Raw genomic sequence first — 24,145 nt, forward strand, 5'->3', positions numbered from 1 at the left:
TGTTGCAGATAGCAGTTTAGCTCTCAAAATGACAGATGCCATATCCACTGACCTTTGCTGAGACAAGTGATGTGACCACCGCTGACTTCCTGGGGAAATTCAACCAAAACCTGTGCCTTGGAAGGAGGAGAAATGGAATAGTGTTGAACGGTCCTCGTTACCACCTCAAATTCTGAAGGGGTCGAGGAAAATGATTTTGTTCTCTTTTATGCACTTATGTACTGGGGGCGTTAGATGAGTGCCCTTCCCTCAGCGGCACCTGTTGTCTCCTGATCTCACAGTTCAGTGGACTACTGGGGCCTGTGTCTGGCACCTTTGGCCACCGTGTGCTCCTTCCTCGGGAGGCGGAGCTTTAGAACCAGATGGCAGAATGATACCTTTTGGAGTTGGGAGCTTTTTGGAGACTGTAGCCTCTGGTTTTCAAACACATTGGTAGCAGAAGAAACCTTTCTTCAAGTGGAAGCTTACAAGACAAGTCAGCATGTACCACAGACGAACTCCGAGTGTTCTGGGAGATGTGAGTTTGGCGGTGGGAGAGGGGACAAGGACCCTGACTGTGGAGCCCTTCTTCTCCCTCTCCTCCTCCTCCTCTCCACCCCAGTGATCTCCAAGGGCCTCCAGAGACCCTAGTCTGAGAGTCCCTGATCTCTTCTAAACCCTTTATCTGGTGACTGAGTATGGTGAGCATGTACCATACAAATCAGGATTTGTGTTAGAATGATAGGTGTACCTGGTCATCCCAGGGCCGTTTGGTCACCTGGACTGGAGGAAACAGGCTGGAGGTGACTGGCAGAGGTCCAACAGCTCATGTGAGAGATGCTCTGGGCACTGGGACTACAAGGCTGGTGTTTGTTTTGCTTTTGCTGTTTTCTGGGGTCAATGGGGGGGGTGTACATGTCTACTACTTATAAAGATTAAGATCTGTAGTCAGGTGTCCCTGGGGGAAGTGTGAGCTTGGTGATAGCATTTACATGACTTTTTACCATGCATCACCTTCCATTCTTTTCAATCTTTATATTCAACTGAGAGTCTCCCCACCCCCTCCCGTCCATTGCACCCAGTCCCTGCACCTGTTCAACCTTATTAACTTCTTAACCCTGCAAAAATAAATTGCACAGAGGAGAGTCTCCTAAGGTCACTGCCCTTATTTTGGGAGGCTGTAGGTTTCACTTTGACCTACGATAATATGCATTAAGGCTATTTAAGCCTTAAACCACTCTCAAGATTATGATCTGTTTCTGGGGGACATTTTTTCAAGCTGTTAATCCCTCTGCCAAAAAGAAAAATCTGGAATTGAAAACTGGCTCCTGGTGACAGTGTTACTTTGGACCTTGTATTAATGACCAAACTCCCCTGGGCTGGAAGGACCAGGATGTTTCTGTAGTCAGGGATGGGGGTGATGCCCAGAAGGTGCCTGCTTTCAGCAGCGCCTGTGAGTTCTCCCAGCGAAGCCTTCTGGGGGCGCTGTCTGATGTTCTTCCCTCACCTGTGTACCAGGAAACACCACTGGTGATTAACACCAATTCCCAACCGTTGGTGTAAATTGTTCATTAATGGGGCACCCGGGTGGTTAGTTGGTTAAGCGTCTGCCTTTGGCTCAGGTTGGACAATCCCAGGATCCTGGAATTGAGCCCCGTGTTGGGCTCCCAGCTCAGTGGGGAGTCTGCTTTTCCCTTTCCTCCCAGCTTTGCTCGCTCATGCTCTCTCTCTCAAATAAAATAAATAGATAGATCATTATTCCTACTCTCTCCTCCCTGAAATATACCATAGGCACATGATTATGAGCTATGCTTTTTAGGAAGCAGAAAAAATCTTCATGAGTCAGTGCATATCAGGAAATAAAGTATTTCGTTATGGCTAGTCCTTTGCATACACTTGGTTGAAGATGATGAAGCATGCCGGATCTGTTTTGTTTAGAAGCAGGGACACTGCTGTTCAATGCTACCACTAAAAGAAGCTACATAAATAGAAATTAAAGAAACCTGAAGGTCAAGGTTGAGAAAAGAAAATCTTGACTGACCCTTCCCTGCCCCCTTATTTTATTTTTACTCCCTGACACCCACGGCACTGTTTCCTGTCTGCAGATGGGTGCTGTAGCTAAAAAATGACATGGACCAGATTCATGAGCCTGGGGACACAGCCCACACAGTTCAGCGACTCGGATCCAAGGTCAAAACCACAGTTTCTATGACAGGTTGTAAAGCTTGTGGATGACCTGGGCTTGTGGGCTCAGTGGCAGTCCAGACTCTAGCCAGGGGATGGGCAGAAGCAGCCCCCAAATAAATTTTAACTGGCCCAAGAGTTAAATATTAAAATGCTAGGCCATAGTAGGATCAGAAGAATCAACACCTAATGCAAGATACCTGTCCAAAATTCAAAGGGGGACAAGGCAACCAATGAAAATAGTGTTGTCATGTTGACTACGTACAATGTCAAAACGAGTGTTTAAAAAAAAAACAGTTAAAAGAACAAAATACACATGGGGGAAAGATATTTAGAGTATATTTCAATGAGTTAATATTTTTAATAGAAGAATTTGTTAAAAGCAGTTGTTTGAAACTACCAAAGCCTGGTCACATAAAACAGCAAAGAATTTACATAAATAATTCATAATAGTGGAAGTGACAATAATTAATGCTGGAAAAGATTTGATCTTGGTAACCTGACAACTTAAGGAAAAATGTTTGATCTATGTAATCAAAGAGGTACACACTTAAAAAAATAAAATGCCATTTCTTAACTGTCAAATTAGCAAAGAATATAAAAAAGTGCAACTCTTGGTAAGGCTTGTGGTCAAAGGTCGGCCACTAATCCTTTTGGAACCCAGCCTGATGGACTGAAAGCCTTTCAAACATCCATGTCTTTGACCCAGCGATTACATTTGGGGATCAGCCATAAGAAAATAATCCTCCAAACAAAGAAACACAAAACCCAAAAGACCTTTTACAACAAAGTTTCAGAAAGGAAGAACAACCTCAATATTATTTATTAATAGTGTGGGGATTGCTAAATAAACTGCTGTATATCAATTAGTTCAATGTTACACATTTAATTTAAAATGATTTTTGTTAAGACTAATTCAACAAAAAGTGTTGGTTCTTAAAAAGAAACAGGATAGGGCACCTGGGTGGCTCAGGCAGTTAGGCGTCTGCCTTCAGCTCAGGTCATGATGCCAGGGTCCTGGGATGGAGCCCTGCATCAGGCTCCCTGCTCAGCAGGGAGTCTGCTTCTCCCTCTACTCCTCCCCCCTGCTCGTGATCTCTCTCTCTCTCTCTCTCATGCTCTCTCTCTCAAATAAATAAATCTTTAAAAAAAAGAAACAGGATATCGGATGGTATATATTATATATATATACACTGATATTATGATATTAAAAAAACTCCTATAAACCTATGCACAGAGAGAAGGCTGGAAGACCACTAACAAAAGCATTTACAGGTACACGGTGGTGCTGTAACACAAACTTCTTATGGTCTGTATTTTACGATTTGCTTATCATTTTGTATTCTGGTAATGATGAAAATAAAACTTAATCTTTAAGCTCTTGAGGGATAGCTTTGCAATGTCATGTCAAAGTCTCCTTGTTCTCGTGCAGAATATGGTCTGAGAATTCCTGACTTAAAAACAGTTGGTATATGAGTTCCTCTACCCAGTGGCTGTGAATTTGTAGTTTTACTGATGGTCATAGAAAAGCACTTTGTGCAATCATCGTTTCTTCCTTTCAAGGCAGCCCTCACTATGTAACAATGCCTGGGAGGGAAAGGGTGGGCAAAGAGGAGGTCCCTTGGAGGGGGGTCACTGCTGGGCCCCACGTCTCCCAGGAGGGCATGTGTCCATCAGTGCGCTGGTAGGAGGGAAGGAGGAAGGAGGAAAGATAGGAAGGAGCGAGCTCCCAACTGGCTGGCAGCGACGCTCTAGATCAGTCTCCCACTCACAACAGATACTCTGAGGTGTGGGTGCTTGAGATTCGCACCCAGACCCCACCCGTTCTCCAGTATGTGGCACTGAGCAGGGTTCTCTGCGTGGAGTCGTGAGTCAGTAAAAGGGGTGAGTGGATGATGGAGTACTGGCTTTGGCTTTGGCTTTGGCTTTGACTTTGTGCGTGGCTTTTGTCTTGGTGGAAGGAAGCATTTACAACGTTTCTCGTGCTAAAGGGAGTGCTTTTATTTTGGTTGTTTTCCATGGGTCGTTTCCAGAGCAGTTGTCTCTTTTTCCTCACACAAAAATAAACTGAACAAGGATACATGTTGCTAAGTAAAGCTGGCCTTTTTCCCCCCATGAAGGAATTTGTCAGAACAAATGAACCCTGCCTTTCTGAGGAGATTCTGAGTGTAACCTTCCTTCGACTTTCAGATCTGATTGGGGGAAGTGGGGTCAATGGCAGACACCTTGTTTGCAAAACACGAGACTGGTTGTGGGGCTATGGTTTGATCATCCAGAAAAAACAGGGAAAAGTAGGAGCAAATGGAGGGTGATGATGTCCAGGAGTATTCTTCCGTTGGAAGAGTAGCTTTTTGGGGAAGGGGCTGCCCCGCCCAGGTCTCCAGCTGGAACAGAAGTGCCCGTGGCGGGAATCAGCAGCTGTTCTGACGGTTGCACATCTTTGGGTTTCCACGGCCATCTGCCTTTCATCACCAGAGGTCCATAACTAAGCGATGGCCTCTCACAGTGTCTTCCAGAATTTCTGATTTAAGGCTTAGAAAAATGTGGGCTAAAGGGTGTGAGGAGCCATCCGGTCACCAGGAGCCTGGCCGTGATTACTTATTTTGGAAATGTTTTCTGGTTAGCAGTGGCGTTTGCAAGCAGGATGCCAGGTTGTTCTCTGAGGGCTTGCTGGCCAATAAGGTGGATAAATCACAGTCCCTTCAGGGCTGCCAGCCTCTGGCCCAGATTCCTGTTCTTAATTTGCTTACTCGAGTTAGGGCTGTTGTATTACACGGCGGAGGGCCTACCCCTGAGGATTCTCCACTGTGTCATTTCTTCCTGGGGAACCACTGGTTACTTGCCTCGCACCTGCAGGCCTCAGTTTCCTTGCATGCAAAATCAGGGTTGCACTTGCTGGCCTCTTCCCGTTCCATCTGTGGGGAGCCCTCTGGGGTAGACCTACATCCAGTACTTTAGCTTATTGATAAATAGATCCTTCTATACGATGGCTTCAAACCTTCCACGCCTCTAGCCTCCCCTACTGCAGGCATAACAGATTATCCCACAAGCCCAGGAGGCCTGCAGATGGGAGCACTTTTGCCTTCCCTCTCTCTCTCCACCTCTGAGCTTGTTCATCTTTCTCCTGGTGTCCTTCTCCTCCCTAAAGGTCAAGAGGCTTTTCTCTCCTTTGCAAGGCCACATCCTCCTTCTGGACTCCTGAGGTCCCCTTCCTCCTTGGGGACTTGATTGCTCCTCCAGCCTCTCTCTCCCACCACCTCCCAATCTACTTCCTGTCAGACCTCCGCCTCCCCAGACCAACCTGCACCTTCCTTTTGGCCAAAAAAACTCTGTAGAGCATTGGAAGAATTACTAAAAATATATGTTTAAAATAAATGACCTTAGAGATAAAGTCTGAGAGTCCACCTTACTACAAAATTTATGAAAATTAGTTAATATTCAACGATGAGAAGAATGAGACAAGTTTGCACTTTCGCAAGTTGAAAAGCAAACTTTGAAAAGCAGTTTGTCTAAATCTAGAAAAGGCAGATCATCTTTGATCTGGCAATTCCCGCATGAGACTCTAACCAAAAAACAAACAAAACAACAGCAACAATAGACAGTGTTTCATTTATTCAGTTGTAAAGAACTTTGTTACAATGACAAAGCCACTATAAAGGAGGGAAGGATATTGGAACATTTAAAGTAAAAAAATGATACAAAATTCTTTATGTGGTATGATCCTCCCCTTTTTCTCCCCAGTGCCATGTGTATGTATTGGAGAAAAAAAGACTGGAAGGAATATTTTAGGAGTGTCTTTTTTTTTTTAGGAGTGCCTTTTTTAAAATTTGTTTCTTTATCTAAATTTTTTTCTTTGAAAAGGATTCCCCCCATTTAGTTAATTAACACATCTATCACTTCACATATTTATCGTGTCTTTTGTGAGAACATTTAGCGTCTGTTCTCTTAGCAAATTACAGTTGTACAATACAGTGCAATCAACTATAGTCACCATGTTATTATACATTAAATCTGGAGACATTCGTCATATAGCTGAAAGGTTGTATCGTTATACCACCCTCTCTGTTTCCCCCACCGCCCCAGCCCCTGGAACCGCTTTCTACTTGGTTTCTGTGAGTCTGACACCACCCCCCGAGTCTCTCCCTCCTCCTGCTTCTCCTCCTCCGACTTCTTTTAAGACTCTTCTTATAAGGGATATGCAGTATTTGTCTTTCTCTGTCTGGCTTTTTTTAAACATTTTTTTGAGATTTTATCCTTCAGTAATCTCTACATCCAGCACGGGGTTTAAACTTACAACCCTGAGATCAAGACTCGCATGCTCCACCTGCTGAGCCAGCCAGGCACCCTCTCTGTTCTGGCTTATTTCATTTGGCAACAGGTCCACAAGATTCATCCTTGTTGTGGCAAATGACAGAATTTCCTTCTTTCTCATGGCTGAATAATATTCCATTGTATATATGTCACATCTTCTTCATCCATTCATCCATTTATGGACACTTAGGTTGTTTCCATGTCTTGGCTATTGTGAATAAGGCTGCAGTAAACATGGGGGGCATCTATCTCTTTGACGTAGTGATTTCATTTCCTTCAAATTTATATCCAGAAATGGAATTCCTGAACCATAGGGTAGTTCTACTTTTATTTTTTGAGGAACCTCCATACTGTTTCCCAAGGTAGCTGCGCCATTTGATTTCCATCAATGGTATGAGAAGGATCCCTTTTCTCCCCATCCTTGCTAGAACTTATCTCTATTCATTTTGATACTGCTATTCTAGCAGGTATGAGGTGATACCTCATTGTGGTTTTGATTTGCATTTCCCTGATGATGAGTGATGTTGAGTACCTCTCATTGTACCTTTTGGCCATTTGTATTTCTTAGAAAAATGTCTATTCAGGTCCTCTGCCCATTTTTTAATTGGACGTTTTTGTTATTGAGTTGCATGAGTTCCTTATATATTTTGATTATTAACTCCTTATCAGATATATGATTTGCAAATATTTTCTCCCATTTAGTTTCCTTTGCTGTGCAGAAGGAATGTCTTTTTTTTTCCTTTTTATCTTTTGAAAATTCTTACAATGAGTTTGTATAACAATTTTTTTAAATCAGAAAATCAGATTTAAAGAAATGTCCTTCCTCCCTCCCTTTCCTTGCCTCACGGGTACATCTCAGACCTCAGGTTTTTACCCGTCTTGTTCCCTCAAATCTTTGGCCTCTAGCAAGGCTACCCTCTCTGTGTGGTGTCTGTCAGTGCTTTGCCTCATCCTCTGAAACTCTTTCATCTTTTGCTTTGGTATCTTCCAGTTTTCTTTTCTCTGCGTGTATGTTTCTCTAGGCTCTTCAGGCATTTGTAAACCAGTGTTCATTAGTCTCTTTCCTTTTAACAGTAATTCTCTTTCCTTCCATTTCCCCTGGTCATAACCTGTTCTAGGCAGAATCAGTTCCTCTCTCCTCCATGTTGCTGTCCAGTCTTATATGCCCCTTTCTCCCAGAGTTCTCAAGCTTGGCAGTACATTGGACTTACCTGGGAGAGCTTCAGAAATCTCAGGCCTGAGTCTTACCCCAGTGATTTTTGTGTCTTTGGTCCAGGTAGAAGCTGGACTTGGGGAGTCTTAAAGCTCCTGGGTGAGTGTGCTGGCCACAGGGCTGAGAACCCTTCCCCTACCTGGTGTATTGGGGTGGGGTATCACATGTGTGGTGTGTGTCAGTCTCTGAGACCCTGACCCTTGGATGTCACGAATGCCACCAGACCAACAGATCGCCAGTACCAGGCACTGGGAAAACAGTAGTGAGTGAAAATAAGTCTGAGTGAGGAAGTATGTTTCTGCACTGACTGCCCGGCCTTGGTGCTGGTCTAGCTGGGCATTTGATCAACCCAAATAGACCCCCTGTCTCAGCTTCACTCCCTGGCATTTTGCCTCCCTCATAATGAAGAAGAAACTGTATAATCCACACCAGGGGCCTGCTTGGGCAGGCAGTTAGGACATGTTTCTCAAGCCCCTGTTCCCTGCTCTGTTGCTCAGTCATTGAGGCCAAACCTGGGGACTCCTCTTCTTTCACCATGGACATCCTCAGACAGGGATGCAGTACATGTGGAAGAAATTGTGACCCTGACTCTGTGGCTCATAGAGGTCAGTAGGGGCTTCCTCTCTGCTTCACATTGTCTGCTCTCAGAAAGGGAACAGGCATCAGAAAGCTTTACAGGACAGCATTAGGGAATCAGGAATTGCAGCCAAAGGGAATCCTGTCCTCTGTGTGAGGCTGGGTCAGACTTTCCTGACTTATGGTTCTGGGATTCTCAGTGTCTGGGCCTACTGGAGAAATTGGGTTCAGAGTGTCAAGATTTGGGACAAGGAGAATGTGGACCGTTTGTATTCCCGTACGATGATGGCCAAGTTTAGCCTGTCAGAGCCAAGCTACAACCATGGAAGAAGAGGTGAGATTTTGTATTGTAGGCAGAGTATTTGGAAGAAGGCTCTCGCCTCCTACAAGTGCCTAGTGAGGGCTGACGGAGCTTCTTGGGGATGCATGAGCGCAGTGGTAGGGACTGCAGGCCCAGAGGCCCAGGGCCATCCCTGGAAGCTGATGGGACTCTCAGTGTGTGGGCGGAGCTGGTGTCACACGCCTGTCCTGGCTCCTTGTGGCTCCTGCAGTGCACTTGGAACCTCTGAGCTCTGTTTTGCTCTGGCTCTTTCCATTCGTCCACTTACCAACATGTACCGGGGCCCTGCTGGGTGCTGTTGTTACCCCATGCACTTACTGGTGAACCACAAAGAGGACGCCCCTATTCTCACAGAGTTTACGTTCCAGGGGGTGGGGGAGGTCGACAAACATGAAATATTAATTAAAAAAAAACAGATGTGGGGAAGCTTTTTATTTTGGTGTAGTCCCAGTAGTTTAATTTTCTTTTTTTGTTTCCCTTGTCAGAGGAGACATGTCTAGGAAAATGTGTCTACAGCTGAAGACAGAGAGGTTACTACCAGGATTTTTATGGTTTCAGGTCTCACATTTAGGTCTTTAATCCATTTTGAGTTTGTTTTTGTGTATGGTGAAAGAAAGTGGTCCAGTTTTATTCTTCTGCATATGGTTGTCTAGTTTCCCCAGCACCATTTGTTGAAGAGATTATCATTTCCCCCAATTGTATAGTCTTTCCTCCTTCCTTTGTCATAGATTAATTGACCACATAAGCATGGGTTTATTTCTGGGCTCTCTATTCTGTTCTATTGATCTCTGTGTCTATTTTTGTGCCAGTACTATACTATTTTGAGTACTATAGCTCTGTAGTATATCTTGAAATCTGGGATTGTGATACCTCCCACTTTGTTCTTCTTTTTCAAGACTGCATTGGCTAAAACCCTCAGTTTGTTTCTCAGAGTCCATAGTCTCTCATGGTTTAACAAACTGAAGGTTTTAGAGGGGAGGGGTGTGGGGGGATGGGTGAACCTGGTGATGGGTATTAAGGAGGGCACGTACTGCATGGAGCATTGGGTGTTGTACGAAAACAATGAATCGTGGATCACTGTATTGAAAACTAGTGATGAATGGTGACTAACATAACATAATAAAATAAAATTAAAAAAAAAAAGACTGCATTGGCTATTCAGGAGCTTACAAATTTTAGGATTATTCTTCATAGTGAAGGGAACCATCAACAAAAAAAAGGCAGCCTCCTGAATGGGAGAAGATATTTGTGAATGATATATCCAATTTGCAAATGATATATCCAATATATCCAAAACATATAAAGAACTTACACAACTCAACACAAGAAACCCAAATAATCCAATTAAACATGGGCAGATGACCCGAATCGACATTTTTCCAAAGAAGACATACAGATGGTCAACAGACACATGAAAAGATGCCCAGCATTACTAGTCATCAGGGAAATTCAAATTAAAACCACACCTGTAAGAATGACCAAAATTAAAAAAACACAAGAAATAACAATTGTTGAGGATGTATAGAAAAAGGAACCCTTGTGGTAGGGATGCAAATTGGTGCAGCTGCTGTGGAAAACAGTGTGCAGTTTTCTCAAAAAATTAAAATAAAATTACCATATGATTCAGCGATTCCACCCAAAGAAAATGAAAGCACTAATTTGAAAGGATGTATGCACCCCTATGTTTATAGCAGCATTATTTAGAATAGCCAAAATATGGAAGCAGCGCAAGTGTCCACTGATAGATGAATGGATAAAGAAGATGTGATATATATGTACATACCCACACACAGAGGAATATTATTTAGTCATAAAAAAAGAATGAAATCTTGCCATTTGCAACAACATGGATTGATCTAGAGGGTATAGTACTAAGTGAAATAAGTCCATCAAAAGCAAATAGCATATTATTTCACTCATATGTGGAATTTAAGAAACAAAACAAACAAACAATGGAGAGACAAACCAAAAAACAGACTCTGAGAACAAGTTGATGGTTACCAGAGGGGGGGTGGGGGGTGGGGGGATGGGTTAAATAGGTAAAGAGGATTAAGAGTACCCTTATTGAGCACTGAATAATGTACAGAATTGTTGAATTGCTATATTGTACACCTGAAACTGATACAACACTATATGTTAATTATACTTGAATAGTAAAAAAAGAGAAAAAAACAGACATGGGGTAGGCAACATGCAGATAGTTAATACTGTAGGAAAGGAGAGTGGAGAGTGGAGAATGACAAAATGGTGATTTTCATATTTGGTGGTTGGGGAACATCCTTGAAGGGATGCTGTCTCAGCCAATATCTGAGGATCTGAGTGATGACAAGGAGGCAGCCAAGCAAAGATCAAAGACTGGGAGTGGGGGCACCTGGTGCCAAGGTGAGAATGACCTTGGCATTTTCAAAAACCACATAGCAGCCTGAATGGTTGCACAGTCCAGGGAAGGAGTTTGGATCTTTTTCTCAGTGTACTGGGAAGTCACTGAAAGGCTTTAATCAGAGCAATGCTTGATTGGGTTTGCTCTAGAAAGATCTTGCTCACTGATGCTCAGGGAAAAGATTGAGGGAGACAAGTTTGGAAGCAGATGACCAGATATAGGAGATTACAATATCATAGGAAAGAAATTATGATGATTTAGACTAGGTTGTAGTAGTAGAGATGAAAATGAGTAGACAGACATAGGATTTGTTTGGAAGAATGATCAACAGGTCTTGTTGACACATTGGATATTTGGCATGAGGGAGAGGTGAATCAAGGATAACTCCTAGAGTTTTGGCTTCAGCAACTGGATGGCTATTAATATTATTTACCAAAGCTGGAAAGACTGCTAAATATCCAAAGGGAGTATAAAAATTTCTAATTGGAACTTGTGAAATTTGAGGTACCTGTTAGACATCAAAAGAGAGATGTCAAATACTCAATGGGTTATACAAGCTAAAGACATGGGTTGTTGGAATTGGTCATTGGCATTCCGAAAGAGTGATAACATGATCCTGTTTTTCCAGGACAGTCCTGGTCTTCACCTGTTGTCCCAACATCAATGTTAAAGAACCCATTTTTCACTCTTAGCCTCCTATCTGTTTGTGCTATATCTTGTATTGTCATCTTTCACAGAGGTGGTGTTTAAAGCCATGGGACTGGAGAGTCATAGAGGGAGGGGTAAAATACCAGCAGTTGGTGTGGGAGGGGACTGAGGAAGCAGCCACTGGAGCAAGAGAAAAGCCAGGAGGAGGTGGAGTTATTCCAGCCAGGAGAGGAATGTAGCTAGGAAGGAAAGAGTGATCCCATGTGACAGAGTGAGATAAGGACACAAAGAGTGATCATTGCGTGTTGCACTTTCATAAAGATGGTCCCAGTGGGAGGGAGAAGGGAGAAGCGCACAGGAACTGAATTAAGGAACTAGAATGTGTGATGAGCTTGCTACATCCTCTCTGTTGCCCCACTTTTCAGAACAAAATCATACTTATTTGTAAGGAGCTAATTTAAATGTCATCTCCTCCATTAAACTTAGCTCAGGTTCCAGCGGTGAACTTGGTTGGAATTAATTGCCCTTCTGTGTTCCCATAGCTCTTGGTTATAACTTTTTATGTGAAAATTTTTAAAATTGTTCATTGTGTTATAGTCAAGTGTGCCTGACTCCTTACTAGACTACAGACCACTTGGGGGCAGTGACTATTTCTCTTCCATCTTTATCTTGCCTATGAAACTTAGCCTATCACAGTTCAATGAACCTACCAGATATTTGAGAGATGTTGAATGGATGAGTGAATGCATATGAGAATAAATGAGTGAGTGAGTGAGTGAGTGAGTGAGTGAGTGAGTGAATGGATGAATAAGTGAGTAAATCATGAGTGATTGAATATATAAATGAACAAGTGAGTGAGTGGATGGATGAGTGAATATAAATGGGCAAGGGAGTGGACAGATGAGTGAGTGGATGGGTGAGTGAGTGAGTGTATGGGTGAGTGAATGAGTGGATGGGTGAGTGAGTGAGTGGAGGGATGAGTGAGTGAGTGAATGGGTGAATGAGTGAGTAAGTAAGTGAGTGGATGGATGGATGAGCGGGTGAGTGAATGAGTGAGTGAGTGGATGGATTAGTGAGTGAGTGGGTGAGTGAATGAATGGATGAGTGAGTAAGTGAGGGGGTGGATGGGTGAGTATGTGGTTGGTTGAGTGAGTGAATGAATGGATGAGTGAGTGGGTGAGTGGATGGATGGATGGATGAGTGAGTGGGTGAATGAGTGAGTGAGTGAATGGGTGAGTCAGTGAATGAGTGGATAGATGAGTGAGTGGATGAGTGAGTGAGTGAGTAGTTGATTGAGTGGATGGATGAGTGCATGAGTGAGTGGATGGGTGAATGAGTGAATAAGTGCATGGGTGAATGAGTGAGTGAGTGAATGGGTGAGTCAGTGAATGAGTGGATAGATGAGTGAGTGGATGAGTGAGTGAGTGGGTAGTTGATTGAGTGGATGGATGAATGGATGGATGAGTGCATGAGTGAGTGGACGGGTGAATGAGTGAATGAGTGGATGGGTGAATGAGTGAATGAGTGAGTGAGTGAATGGGTGAGTGAGTGAGTGGGTGAGGGAGTGAGTGGATGGATGAATGAATGAGTGAATGGGTAAGTAGGTGAGTGGGTGAGTGAGTGAATGAGTGGGTGAATGAGTGAATTAGTGAGTGAGTGGATGGATGAATGAGTGAATGGACGGATGAATGAGTGAGTGAATGGGTGAATGAGCAAGTGAGTGGGTGAATTAGTGGGTGGATGAGTGCGTGAGTGAGTGGATGGGTGAGTGAGCGAGTGAGTGAGTGAGTGGATTGGTGAGTGAGTGAGCTAATAGATGAGTGAGCAAGTGAGTGAAGCACTGGAACTGCAGTTGAATCAGTAGCAAGTACCTATGCAGCATAACAGCCGTGGGAGATTAGTATTTCTGTTCCCCCTTGCCCACCTCATTTGTTCATATACAAACGCTTCTGTTTCATTAAACACTGCAATGAATAATTGGAGAGTCGTTATTTTCTGTTCTGTTGGTCCTAGTTTGCCTGTAATTCTGATGGAAACAGTAGTTTCCTTGAACTGAAAATTTAGTGAATCCTCTTTAGCTATTTTTCTGTTTTCCTTGTACAGTTGGAAGGATATACTATTTATGGACTGCAAAACAATAGATTTTAATCTGAGCTAGAGATAAAATGTAAGGGGGGCATAAAACATTTAAGAAGCATACATGAATCATAACAGAGCATTATGCAAAAGCTTTCTCGGGAAAATGTGCACATTTTGCATTTAGGAGTGGCTCAGCAAAGTGGCATACAGCTGATTTGTCATAATATATAAACTTCTGGTAGTATTAAGAAAATAAATACTATATTAAGTCTTTAGGCAAAGTCATTGGTACTTGTTTCCATCCATGAATGCAATTCTGTCTTCCTGATGTGCTGGAAATACCCCAAAACAAATGCCAAATGTGAGATTAGAGATTAAATTTATAGGGCCCTAAGCTGTGTGGAACTATGTTTTTAAGATGAAAGCTGTTCTATCTACTAGTTCCTTTAGGAATAAGCTGGCAGAATGAAGAAAACTCCAGAATACCAGATAGAGAAGATGTTATCAGAATTTCTGTTAGGCAGATGCAGGGAGCAAATCAGGGGATGGTTTTATCTGCAGCCCTAAAATCACAGCCTCAAGAACCTGGAGTCAAAGACAGGCCCAGGCCTTTGAAACAGCCTGTGGCTCAGGACAGATCCCTCCTTGCCACTGGCCTCCTGGGGGAGGAGGGTGGGTGTCAGTGCTGAGAACAGCCCTCCCTGCAGAAGCCAGGTGAGGTTTCACACACCTTCACCCTGTAGCCGGCACCGCTGTCACGGGTGGGGTCTCATCCCTTATGGTGTGGACACACAGGTAGAAAGAAGCAGTCGGCCTTGGGCTTGCCCTTGGTGCCTGGTGTCGCTAAGGAGATGAGAGCTTGATTCTTGCTGTCCTTGCTGTTAGATGACACCCCCCCCTCCTTGAAATGTTCAGTTGCGTTGTTCTGGGCAGCCGTCTGCTGAGGGACCCACTGCCAGGGTACTTGTCTGCCCAGCTGTCAGCAGACGGGAAGGAGGGGCTCTGGTGCCTCTTGCCAAAAGCCCCCATTGCCCGGTGCAGCTGTGTGCTTGCACAGTCTTTATGCTCCTGTAGCACCACAGAGCCCGTCTCTCTCAGGGTCAGCTGGTTGCTGCTCTGAGGTTTTCAGACACAAAGACGGGAGCAGAGCCATTGGTCAGAGTGAGTCCCATGCCTGTGGTCACTTTTTTCTGTCCTCAGCTGAGGGCCTGTATTGGCATCCACTGTCACCTGACTCCCCTCTTGGTGCTCATATGTGATTTTGGTTTCTTGTGGTCATTTTAGTCTGGATGTGCAGAGTCTGCCAAAATAACCTGCACATCGTTCTTCTCATGTAAATTGGTAGTTTTCCTTTCCAAGTGTCAACTGGAAATTAAAAGTCAATTAATTTTTATTTTCCTTGGACAAGCCACACTTCTGACTTGTTATTATAGGAAATTGGGCTTTGAAGAAGACAAATTTAAAAGTTATCTATAAATTATCTTCATGTTTTTTCATGCTTGCTTTTTAGCTCTTGAATCAGATTCATTAAGATTTTCTTCAGAAGTTGGCCACAATAAATACCCTAATAATTGCAACTCAGGAAATTCATTGTAAATCATTGTTTTTCCTGTAGTCCCTTGACCTTCAGTCTTTCCCGTTCAAGTTGCTAATGGGACTGTCACATCTTTTATGGAGTTTGTAAATTCCCTGAGGTTGAGTAGTTGTGGACTTGGAATCTAGAACACCTAAACCCAATCCTGGGCATTACCTACTGGGCTCAGGAAATACTTTGAGGGAACCAAAAAATATATGTCCTTGTAATGGAAGTTGCTGATTCACAAAGTGGCTCATTCACAAAAAGTGCGGTGAAGCAATTTTTGAAATCAGGATGCCTGGGTTCAAATCCATTTTCTCCCTAGGACTACAATGACACGGGGCCAGCTGCTTTATTTCCTTGAGCTTCTGTTTCCTCATCTGTCAAGTGAGATGAAGCCTACTTTGCTGGGTGATGTGAGGTGGAAGTAGACCAAAGAATACCATGCCTAGGAGGGTGGCTGCTACTTGCCCCCCCCAGCAGCTGGTACATCGGCCTGCAAGGGTCTCACCTGGCATTGAGTGGCGTTAATGTGACTGGTGGCATTACTTGGGCTTGTCTTGAAGCTGGGTGCCTTTGCATCAATGACCGGGGAGGCAGTGGGGTGTGGGAGTAGAGGCAACAGGCACACCTGAAGTGCCTCCTTTGTTCTGGGGGGAGCTGTGCACATGCACCCCAGGCTCTGGCCTCCCAGCTCACATTCTGGGTGTGAGCCATGCTGGGAGGCCTGTTCCCCACACACACGATGTGTGTGTGTGACGCCTACTTGAGGGAGAGGATACTGGTGTCAGGCGGGTGTCCCCACCCCACTGACTTCTGGCTCTAGGGGAACGCTGCCACAAGACTGTGCATGAGGAAGGGTCCTCAGTGGCTGAGGAGGACCTGGTTACAGGCGCTAGGTTGGTTTCTCTCTAGTTAGACTTCCCACTGCTTCAGATGATGTGACACATTACCTGGAATCATAGCTACATTCAACCGTGTTACTGCTTTAATTTTTCATTTTCCCATATTGGGGATGGGAGGGCTGAAATCCCGTGAGTCTAGGGCTACTCTTCAGAGACACAACCTTGGATTTGGATTTGCAGAGGCCGAGTGAGCAGTGGGATGAAGAGCAGATTGAGGTTGCACCACTTACAGGTGCACACAGATTAAGTGTTGAGGTTGTTCCTTTCATTCCCAGTAGCCAGGGGTGTGCCAGGGATGGCTTTGGAGAGCTCCAGAAGCTTCCTCCCTCGGTAACTCCATAGCCCCCTCCCACACCTGCCATTAGTTTCCAAGTAAGTATGCTCCCTAAATAACCAGTGTTCTTGCAGGGCACACTGAGCTCGCAGATGACCCCTGTGGCTCACCACCCCACATGTCACCGCCCTGCCCCTTCCAACGACAGGGACACTTCTGGGGGTGTCGGCACTAGGATTGGGCCTGTGCAGAACCAGCCTCTTCCTGACTAGAAAGATGCAGGACAGTCATGCTTCAGGGTCGTCTGTCCTGACTCTCTCCATAGGAGCTCTTCCCAGCTGTGCCTGGTGACCCCTTCCCTTTGTAAACATGTGCATGAGCACCCCAGCTCCTCCATTCTCCATTCTGACAGACTAGCTGCTTAGGCAGTGCTTCCTCAAACCTGCCCTTCTTGGTGTATTTATATTTTTCAAATTAGCAAACTGAGCTTTTCATTATTCCTCAAAGGTAAAAATTAAAATTCTAATTAAAATTTTAAAATTAAAATTTAATTAGAAATTAAAAATTTTAATTGTGAAATATAACATGGACCAAAAGGACATATAAAATTATGCTAAGTAAAAGAAACCAGTTGCAGAAGACTGTGTATTATATTTTCTTGTTTGTCTAGACTAGGTAAACCTATAGAGACAGAAAGTAAACTACTGGTTGCCTGGGGCATGGGGTGAGTGTTGGGAGGTTACAGGGTACAGAGATTCTTTTTTTTTTTTTTTTTTTTTGCTTTAGAAGTCCAGTTACCTTGGAGTTTATTTAAACTAAGAGGAAAAGGTCATAATGTTTTCATGCAATACATACTTGGTTCTTTAAATAACAATTGTGACAAATAACAAAGAATTACGGAATGCTGCACTTGTGATCCATACAAAACACCAACATTTTGGATTGTACATAGTTTAAAGAAATGTCTCAAACACTTTTTGAAATACTGTAGCAGCCAATACATAGAGGCTTGCCTTAGGTGGGCACAGGAATGCAGTTTAGAAAAGAAAGAGAAATATCACACTGGAACTACCCAATTTCTTCAAAATCACTGAGCAAGAAATCAACATTGAAATTCCATACCTATTTTACACAAATTTTATACAGTAGCTTGACTTAAATCCAAGAGCAAAAGTTAAGACTCTCCTCCTCTATTTTTGGTAAACAACTGCATGGTAAACTTAGATGACTTTTCCCCTTGGATTTTACCTGGGAGTGGCCTTTTTAATTTTTTATTTAAAAGAGGGCAGGTTTGGCACTTTTATACTGATGTCACCAATGTTAATATTTCTTGGGATCTCAGGAAGATTCATATTCTTTACAGCTGATACAGCATGGGCTGGAGCTCCCGCTAAGCCAGCCTCAGATTTCTCCAGTTTATTTTGTGCATCAATTTGAGTAACAATCTCATTCATGTTGGTCTCCAGTACCATTCCCCCCATCATCATTTCTGCAAGAATATTGTGAACCTGGTTCACAACATGTGAACATGGAAAATTAAATCCAGTTCACAGACATTTTCAAAACATTGTCTAATGTTTCCCCAAATACTTGAATTAGATCTAAAATGCCAAGTTCACTTTCTGAAGAATCCACACAGAAGACAAAATATAATGTTGCATAATGTCTATAAATCAGTTTGTTGTCAGATCCTCCAATTAACAATCTTCCTTCTAGGAAATTACAAACATTTTCATCTCTCTTAGATACCAAATGGAATGTCTCCCTGATGATTTGCTGTTGTTATCTTCACTGTAGGGCTGGTAGAACTTGGAGAGCCGCGGCGGCTTCCCATGGTTGTTGAAGATGAGGATCGCCTTGATCATGGCTGAGCCGGGCCGACCGGGCGGGCGCGCGAGCCTCGCCTCAGGATCTTGCCGACGATCCTTCCCTCTACAGGGATTCTTTTTGAGATGTGCACTGCACAACTCAGGGGTGGTCGTGGGGGCAACTATTCACATTCCAGTTGTCCTAGATTTGTCTTGAGAAAGGGTTGCTTTTTCTGACTTGGACAAGAATGCTCCTGGGCAAGTGGCAGCCAACATGACTTCCTCCCCCACCCTCCCAACAAAAGTACTTAATAGAAAACATGAAGGAAATACAATTTTTCTTCTGCTTACATTTTGTAGCCTTCCCTACCTGCACTGTAGACCCTCATACCTCTGACCTGAGACAACTGATCTGTTTTTCTAATTTTTAACACATAGCAGCATAATGATATAGAGCACAGAGCCAAGGGCCAGTGCCAGCTTTCTACTCACATAATCCAGGGGAGGTTACTTGGCCCTCTCTGTGCTTCAGTTCCCTCATCTATACAGTGTGGTGGTTCCTTCCTCAGTGGGCCATCGAGTGGGTTAAATTAATTAATAATGTAAAACACTTACAACTGTGCATGATGTGTGGCATGTAAATGCCACTAGCCCTGCTCAGCTTTGCACCTGACATTGCTCTAAAGCACACCTATGTTTAGCACATCTCAAACATTGATTAATGTGTGAGGGCACAGATAGACAAGTCATGACTTGTTCCCTTGACCCCATGAGAAGAAGGCCAGGTTAATAATCAATTTCTTTGTCTTTTTTCTTCCGGGTTTTGTGGCTCCCTAGCTCAGCAGTTCCCCTCCCCCCCCACCGGTGTGTGATTGTCTGTGTGTGTGCTGCCTCTCCCATGAGATGGAGCCTTTTCTATGATGGAAGCTTAGATTTCCAGGACTTTCCAGGTACATGACAGGGGTCCAGAGCCATTCAACTTCAGCGGATGGAATCGGTCTCCCCTGGGGTTGGGAGGCACTGCCTCTTCAGGGCAGTATTTTCTATTTCCTTCTTCTCATGGGCAGGCCCAGGCAGGTGGCACTAACCACATGCCCCATTCTGGCCTCAAAATCCTGGAAAGTGCTCCAGAAGGGATACTGAACATCCACGAAGGGCTCTGTAAGTATCATTTCCATCAGAGCCGAGATGGCATCTTTGACCCTGAGTTGGAGTTGCGACCTAAACAGGAGAGTGGGGTTCCCTCCGAGGAGACAAATTCGCTCACAGTCCTCACAGGGCTAAAGGAGAGGCCGGTGGGGCTGTGCCGTTGTGTGTATGTGCGCACGTGCACGCATGTGGTTCTTTTTTCGTGTGCGGGCTTTCTCTTTCTTTCCTTGGCAGATGTAGGCAGCCCGTCGAGGCCACAGAATGGCGCATTCTCAGTGAGTCCCCCACACCAGGATCCCAGTAGGCAGCTGCTCATTTATTGAATGCAACTTGGCAAAGCTACTCTAAGAACAGAGAGCCTTGGACATACTTAATTTTGTGAAGTTTGCTGATGGCAATGAATCTCCAGGTTGTTTTCATTTTTCAAATCAGTATAAAGATCTGTGAGGCTGTGAACACATTTAGAATCAGACAGGGTTTGTATCAGTCAACTAACTAGAAATCTTCAGTTACAAAAAATACAAAATTAGCAAATAACTCTATCAAAATAACCTTGACAGTTCTTACCAGAGATGCCATAACCTCTACAGATATGAAATGTCAAATGAGATGCACCTAAGGATTTGGGCAACTTGTAAGAACTGTTGGAGACAACTTTCTAAGTCATTTTTTAGAAAAGATTTATTTATTTTAGAGAGAGAGAGAGAACAGGGGAAGGGGCAGAGGGAGAGGGAGCGTCCCAAGCAGACTCTGCTCTAAGCGTGGAGCCTGACGCAGGACACTTGGGACTCGATTTAACAACCCTGAAATCATGACCTGAGCTGAAAGCAAGAGTAGGACACTCAACCCGCTGAGCCACCCAGGCTCCTAGCCACCCAACCCCTGTGAGTCCTTTTAAGCAAAGAAACTGTTTGTCAGAGGAAAGGTAAAAGACCCTCATAGAAGCCTCCAGTAAGTACTGTCCATGGCTGGGGCCAGAATCCCGGCTGGGGCGTGTCTTCCGGATTTAATGAACATAACAACATGGAGCAAGCTGCCTATTGTTTGTGCTTTTAATAAGCAGAGGTTTTTAGAGAAATAAGCCAGCTAAATTGGCTTTTATTTTTGCCTCTTTCATTATCCCTACTCCTGGCCAGTGAATCAAGGCACAGTGCGATGGGAAGGGGAATACATCTCTGTTTTCTTGCTGCAGCCTATGGCTTTCCCTTCACTGTAAGGAAGATTTGCTGTGTGTGCTTGTGTTCTGTGTACCCTCTTTCCTCATCACAAGTGTGAGCACATAGTGTTTCCTCCCGGCTTTCTCCCAAGCTGATGAATGCCATCAGGAGAGACCCAGGGTGTTGCTGGTGCTGCCCTGGCCTCAGTGCCTTTGCAGAGTGCCCGTTTCCTCCGTGCACGTTCCCTGTGTTGAGAATGAGAAAGTAGGTTGATATCACAGTCTGAAGAGACTGCCAGTTCCACGGAGCCCATTGTGCTCCCGGTGCTGGCTCAGCATAGTTCCAGGCTTCCGGGAGGCTTCTGGGAGGCTGGGGCTGCTGCAGTAGTCCTGAGCGGAGCTCCAAAGGGGATCTGCCGTGCCAATGGAAGGTGATTTTAATCTCATTAGGGATGCAGACAATGCACTGTCATCCCTGGAAGGAACTTCAGTGGCTCAGGCTTATGACTTACTTAAATGTGGAGGCATTGCTCCCTTAGTGACACAGGGAAGTGCCTGAAGTGCAGATACTTCCAGGTATATCCCGGGGGGGGGGTCCCCCTCTGATCTGGGGGTGCTGGGACTTTGAGAGCTTTTGGAGAATTTGCTTAGAGGTTTTTGTCATAGTTTTTGTTGTTGCTTTTCTTCCTAGTCTTTATGGCCTCAGTTTTATTTCCTAAATCTTTTTTTTTTTCTCATTTTCTCTGGCTAGAGTTAAGTTTTACTCAGTGAAAGGGAAAACTTCCAGCTATTGATGAGTGAACCACTGGCAAGAACAGCAAAGGAGGATTTTATTTCAAGGTCCCTTACGTGCCAGTGACAGACAGTGGCCTCTCCTGCATCCCCTTGCCCAGGAGACCAGCCGCCAGCCTCTGACCGTATTCACAAAGGGAGGTGGGTGGAGCCTTGCGGGAGCCGGCAGCTCCTCTCGGCCGGCCGGGAAGCCGCTGAATCCACTCAGAATCCACTCGGAACGTGCCCCAACGCCACCAGAATCCCTCTCGTCCCCTCTCAAGCCCTTGTTCACGTCATGCCCCAGAACAGTGCCCATGGGGCCAGGAGCTTCGCAGGCCCACGCGGGCACAAAGATCAGTCCTCTTTGGAGAGGTTAAATCAAGCCATTCAGTACAACATGGGACCAGGAAATAATAAATCAACTGTTCTGCTTTTAAACTCTGTGGGCTGAAGGAAAAGAAAGAAAGGAAGCGGCCTCGTGGTCTCCCTGTCATGGCAGCTGCCCGGTGTCTGTGCAGTGCCTGCAGGGAGGGGCGGGGCCGCCCCCCCCCCCCCCGCCCCCGTCTGGGCCTGAGGGGGTCCGCCGGGAGCATTGGGGGGGGGAAGGCAAAGCCAGCATCACTTTCCTCCTTGGCTGCTCTGCCTGCCACCAGCTTCATAAAGAAGGTTCTTTCTCCTTCTCCGTGCCTTGGTGTGTACTCTATGAGAGCTCCTGGTACATTATCCATTTCCTGAACTACCCAGCTAGAGCTTCCCCTGTCTCAGTTTCCAAAAAAAGCAAGGGACCCAAGTGCAGAAACCCAGCTAAGAATATATGTTTTATGTAACGGAGACAAAGATGCAGTTCAGGTGCAGACTTTATTGGAAACCCATCTCCCCAGATGAGTCCCCCTAAACACCAGCATGCTGCTTCCGGGCTGTCCCCAGGCCCATCAGCTTGGCTTTTGTGCCAGCTATTTTGGGAGGCTTTTCCCTCTTTGGTTGGTACCACACTCTGTGCGCACACACACACACAAGCACTTTCTCTTTTGCTGCCTCGGGCAGCCCTGCCCTCCCTGGACTGCCCAGGAATCTACTTGCCCTTGGGAAACAGGCTCTTTATCAAGACTTTCAAATTCAAGGAAAGGGAAAGACCTTGGTGCTCACTTGGCCCACAGAGCTGCTGGCCAGTAAGACTTTAGCCCATCAATCTACACTTATATAAGAATAAATTTACCTTAGTAACCCCTAGAAATTAATGCCTAGTGTTAGGATTTCCAGGAGTCCCTTGTAGGAGGTGAAATGAATATTTACCGAGGGGATCCTAATGGGCCTGGTCAGTATGACACCCAGTGAGGAGATTGTGCCCACATTGAAGGCTTTCTATTCTCTCTGGGGCGTGGGGGAGGCTTCCTCCTGCCCTCCGCTCACTCCTGTCAAGGTGCTGACTGTGGGGAGTGGCGAGGGCAGTGTGTTGCTAAGGGATGCAGGCATGGTGTCACCAAGTCCAGTCCTCACCAGCCGTCCCGTCCACAACAGGTGGCCAGCGTCTCTGCAGACATGGCGAGTCCCATAGCCTGGTTTCCTGTGTTGGATGTAGAGCAGACCTTGTTTGCTGCTCCTGTTTGATCCTGTTCTGATGCGGCTGGTTGCCTCCTGTCTCTGGGAACACTCCTCTGGCTAAGCTGTGTTGGCTGAGCTGTGACTATCAGAAGGTTCTGGTTTGTTCGAATGCAAGACTGCACACAGTGCTTTAAACCAGCATCCTGCTCTGCTGTTTGCCACTCTTACTGCGGGTGCTCCCAGGTCAGAGTAGGCACACATCCAGGCTTGGTGGCTTGGACTGGGCGCCGGCAGGGAGCCTGGGGGGTCAGGAAGGCATCTGAGCCCTGACTGCCTGTGGGAAGCTGCCCTGATGGAGCTAATTGACTGTGCTGTATTCAACCAGAACATTCTGTGGTCGGGGTTTTGCCTTTAAGGAATGTCTTTAGTTCACTGCCCTCTCTGAGTCTGTCCATCAGATGCCAACCATGCCCTCTCTACCTGGTGACCAAGGGAGGATGGCTTTGAATCCACCTTTGGGTGAAGGCAGCTTTCAGAAGGGAGAGACAGCTTTGGGCTCACAGGGGATCTGGTTTTCATGTGACTTCATCACCTGGTTTCTGATACACACCTGCTCTCAATATCCAGAGAGCTTGTTGACAGGGCACTTTTTCTCACAATGCCCTGCAGTTACCATGTTTCAGAGGCACTTTATATAGGAGAAGTTGGTGGCAGAGAGGAGAATCTGAGCTAAATTGAAATATAATGAATTCTCTACTTGTTCTCCCTGCCTACAGAAGAATTTTTCCTTTGGTTTTGTTCATTTCACTTTTGCTACATGGAGGCTCCAAAGAGATGCCTATGGAAGGGGCTCTGTGTCAAAATGGGGCTCCCCTTCAAGTCCCTGGCAGGTCCGCGTGCCTGGTTCTTTGAGCTTCTAGCATTTGGGCAGGGTCCAGGCTGAGGGACTGAGGGCCGTGGCCAGTTGTCCGAAACCTGTGATATGTCACAAGGATCAGGGACTCAGGCTAAGGCACCCATGTTCTCAGGCACCATAAGAGCTTTCTCTGCTTTATTCTCTCCCCCACCCCCAATCCCTCAGCCAGAGAGATCCTTTCCCAATGATGCCCTGCATGTGGTCTTTTTTTTTTTTTTTTTGGTAGAGAGATGCTTGTGATATTGACCATTTTTGAGAGCAGAGGGGTTCTTTAGGGTCTTTTCATTCTAAATTCTCTGCAGATTTTTGGGAGTAAATGCATTCCTGTGACTCTC

General features: G+C 45.1%; 1 protein-coding gene and 1 pseudogene across 3 annotated transcripts in view; one reads left to right on the forward strand and one right to left on the reverse strand.

Moving 5' to 3' along the window:
- SH3RF3 (SH3 domain containing ring finger 3) overlaps nt 1–24,145 on the forward strand; it is a 364,525-nt gene that overhangs the window by 91,574 nt on the left and 248,806 nt on the right. The gene's annotated exons all lie outside the window — the stretch shown is intronic.
- LOC113937479 lies at nt 17,620–18,447 on the reverse strand (annotated as a pseudogene).

The sequence above is a fragment of the Zalophus californianus genome, chromosome 8, assembly GCF_009762305.2.
Source record: "Zalophus californianus isolate mZalCal1 chromosome 8, mZalCal1.pri.v2, whole genome shotgun sequence".
Classification (NCBI taxonomy): Eukaryota; Metazoa; Chordata; class Mammalia; order Carnivora; family Otariidae; genus Zalophus; species Zalophus californianus.